This window comes from Muntiacus reevesi, chromosome 8 (assembly GCF_963930625.1).
Source record: "Muntiacus reevesi chromosome 8, mMunRee1.1, whole genome shotgun sequence".
Classification (NCBI taxonomy): domain Eukaryota; kingdom Metazoa; phylum Chordata; class Mammalia; order Artiodactyla; family Cervidae; genus Muntiacus; species Muntiacus reevesi.
In genome coordinates, this window is record NC_089256.1 from 55,550,960 (window position 1) to 55,555,458 (window position 4,499).

Consider the following 4,499-nt stretch of genomic DNA (forward strand, 5'->3'; position numbering starts at 1 on the left):
GGGCTATAGTCTATTGGGATCGCGAAAGAGTTGGCCACTACTTAGTGACTAGACAACAACAATAATCCCAGAGAAAGTTATAACAATATTTTTAGCAGAATTAGGTTCTGAGAAGTCTTAATTTGCAGTTTATTCTACCTTTAGTTACTTCTAATCAAGAAAAGGCATGAAGGCATCACGGGACCTCCATGGACTCCACAGTGCCAAGATTCCTGGAGGGTGTTCCATTTTCCTTCATTGTTTAGCATTGTGGTCACTAAGTGTTTCACAGTCTCCCAGGAGACAGGACCATTATCCACGCAGAGGGAAAAAGAAACCCATAATAGACGAACAAATTGACTTCAGTTCACAATAGAGGTTAGTTTCCCAAATGAAAAATAAGTGTTTGTACTCTCTAAGGATGTTTTGCAGTTCTGATCACTTTTTTTCTGAAAAGTTAGGAGGCAGGAGGAATTACTATAAGTTGACCTGATTCCCGGTCTCCCCACTTCTCCAAACTCCGGTGGAAATCCAGAAGGAGGCTCCTGTCTTCAGTAAGATGGTTGGTACCCGCTGCACGGGGAGGGTGCCAGGTCTGATTCCAGCTCTGTTCCAGCACGCTCTGGTTTCCTCATGGGGAGCACTCTGAGTCTTCTCTGAACTTTCAAGCCGCAGGGCTGAGGGTATAGATTTTTCTTCCAGACATTTGGCTTCTGAATAATGTTTTTGGTCTCTAACGGCCATAAAAGTATATCTGATGCTGCTCCCTGTACCATGAACTGCTCTTTGAAGCTCCAGTGAGTCACTTCAAAGGCTCGGCACCACACGGACAGGAAGATGCTGTTCCTGGGGTCTCTGCTCTGCCAAGGTGTGCCCGCCAGCCTGGGACACTTTGCCCGCCAAGACTCTTACAGAACAGGTGTCAGACACATCAAATGTGACAAGCTGACATGCTGAAAACTTCAACCATCCTGCCTTCAAAACCAGCCTAGAATACCCATCATGCTTTGAACTCTATGGGGAAAAGAAATGCATCAGTTACATGCAGACTGATTTACAAATTATGCAGAAAGCTAAGTGAATGGTCCTCAAAGCTCAGCACAGAATGCTCGTAGTCACCGTTCAGTCCACATTGAACTGTCCAAAGCTGGTCAGACTGGGGAGGTCAAGCCTGTGGTAGAAACACAAGGAAGAATCATGATCAAAATAAGGATTTGTACTGATATTACAGCAAATGAAGATTGCTGCAAACAACAGATTGTAGGTTGAAAGGGGTCTTATAGAGCATCCATTCATACAATCCTTATTTTAGAGTTGGGGAAACTGAGGCCCAGAGAAAAAGTTATTCACCCAACTTTATTATGAAAGTTACTGCTAGAATCTGACCTTAAGTCCCAGGTAGCCCAACCCCTCATCCGGAGCCCCATACTGAGAGACAGTGTGCCTTCAAAAGGAAGGTTCAGATTTTATACCTCCCAGACTTGGAAACCCTTGCTAACTTTACTGGGTCTCTGATAACGGTCACGTTTCTTATCCTCTCGTTTTCCATGTTTTCATCTATAAAGGGCTAGTGATACCTATCTGATGAGTTGTCATGAAATTTAACTGAGGTAATAGAAGGAAAATGACGCTTGTTAAAAGGCAGTTGTTACTTTTACTGTATCAGAACGCCTCAACAGAAGACAAATGGATAGGACTATGATTTCTCTAGCAATACTCTTCCAGCTCTCACAACATTTTTTAATGCGTTCTCCCATGAGGCATTTTGGAATTGCCAAAATTAATTTTCATACAATTAGATTTAAGATTCATTTCTGGCCAAAAATAATACATTTATTGCTGGGGCAGGGTCACAGGAGAAGAGAAACTTGTTATACAAAATCAGGAGGGTGTTTCAATTCTAAATTTGCTGTCAATCATCAGTCTAGAAAGTATATTCTCGCCTTTCCTGTAGCCTCTTTGTCTGACCTTTCTGACTTCATAGGCTCCCCTGCACTGAGATTTTTGGTAATTTTGCCCGATCCTCTCTGTCCCAGCATGTTGAAAGTCATAATTTTTATGTATTCCTTTTACTAAACATTCTTTGGCTTGTTTTTCCACTGTGCAGAAAATACAGAATCATTGCTTAGCAGCAGAGGGCACTGTCAGCATACTTTGCTTTAAGGGGTTAAAGAAAAAAAAGAGATGCTTCTGAACATTCATTCATTCATTCATTTTGACGACTCTTGATTTAACATCTATTGTGTGTTCAGTATTATGAGAAATGCTAAGGAAACAGGGGAACTGATAGTTCTGTTTGGGAAGGCTATACAGTGAAAGATGATATGCAAGGTACCTGAACAAATACAAAGAACGGATGTTCAGGGGAGGCGGGTTTGAAGACAGCAGAATTCAAAGAAGGCTTCAACAGCCCGGGAAGAATTTTTGAGGGGATTTGTCTAGAGTTGCACCTTAAATGATGAGTTGGACATGGAATGACAAAGATGGGAGAAGCAGAAGGTAAAATAGACAGCAAAAGTGAAGAGTCTTGCATTGCCATGAAGATCGACGCCATAACCATGGTAACTACTCTGATGAGTATTACCTCTGCCTCTTAAAACAGTCATTACAGTACTGAAATGAACGTTGGAGTAGGACCCTATGTGCAAGAAGCAAGAGGCTCAGATGTAAAGACAGACTTTTGGACTATGTGGGAGAAAGTAAAAGTGGGACAATAAGAAAGAATAGCATTGAAACACGTATATTACCATATGTAAAATAGATGGCCAGTGAAAGTTTGATGCATGAGGAAGGGCACTCAAAGCTTGTGCTCTGGGACAACACAGAGGGATGGAGTGGGAGGGAGGTGGGTGGGGGTTTCAGGATGGCGGGACACCTGTACATCCGTGGTACATCCGTGATTCGTGTCGAGGTATGGCAAAAACCATCACAATGTTCTAAAGTAATTAGCCTCCAATTAAAATAAATTAATTAATTAAAAACAACAACAATAAAAAACAGTCATCACAGTCACGTGCTTGGAGGATTTCATAACTATGACCTCGTTTGGCCTTTAATGAAATCCTTCCACTTCCGCTTTATAGGTATTATCTGATTTGGCTAATAAAAACATTGAAACCCTTAGAGGGAAAGTGACTTGTTTAAGGTCACAGTCTCTGTTGGGGCTAGGATCCCCAAACAAGTATTTCTCCCAGCAAATACAGCAGGAAACCATGGCTCTCGTGACACAGACTCTCAGAGCAAAGAGATTTTGGGATGCAGAGTAACAGGATAAGCTTCAGCTGTCATTTTGGCTTCGGGTTACTAAGGGCTTGACGGAAAGCTAGACTGCGGTATTGGGTCTTGATCCTGTAAACCTCAGAAAGGCTTCTGAGGTTTGGGGAAACTAGAGATGGATGGTTCTTGACTGCAGTTGCATTGCAAAGCTGGCCTGTGAGGGAATGGAAGAAATGGAGAGAAACTGAGATAAAAATAAAGAAAATATGACAGGATTTGAGGCTGTGGGTGGCAATAAGTGGGAGTACTCTGCTCCTGGTGGGAGGTAATTTTTATATTGCCTTTAATTGATGGCACATAGAAATAATAATACAAAGCAGATTGACTTTTACATTTTTAAAATTTATTTTATTAAAATATTTTAATAAGATATTTTTATTAAAATATAGTTGACTTACAATGTTGTGTTAGTTTTTGCTGTATAGCAAAGTGCTTTATATATATATATATATATATATATATATATATATACACACACACACATATATATGTACATGCATGCATGCATGTTAAGTCACTTCAGTAGTGTTCAACTCTGTGCAACCCTATGGACTGTAGCCTGCCAGGCTCCTCTGTACATAGGATTCTCTGGACAAGAATACTGGAGTGGTTTGCCATGCCCTTCTCCAGAGGATCTTCCCATATAAGTACATATATATATATTCTTTTTCATATTCTTTTCCATGATGATTTATTACAGGATATTGAAGATAGTGCTCTGTGCTATACAGTAAGACATTGTTGTTTATTCATTCAATATATAATAGTTTGCATTTGCTAACGTCAAACTCCCAATCCATCCCAGAGTCCCCCATCCCCCTCAGCAAGCACAAGTCTATTCTCTATGTCTGTGTATCTGTTTCTGTTTCATGGAAAAGTTCATTTATGTCTTATTTTAGATTTCACATATAAGTGATATCACATGATATTTGACTTCGACTTACCTCACTTAGGGTGACAATCTCTAGTTGCATCCATGTCACTGCCAATGGCATTGCTTTGTTCTTTTTTATGGCTTAGTAGTACTCCATTGTATATATGTATCACATCTTTTTTATCCATCCATCTGTTGATGAACATTTAGGTTGCTTCATTTTCTTGACTGCTGTAAATAGTGCTGCAAAGCAGATTGACTTTAAATTGACTGGTTTTAAATTCCCTACAGACAACACACCCTCTTATTGCCTGCAACCCAGGGGTCTAAACCCACTACTCTCTTGCCCCCATTCCCTACACCCTCTGGT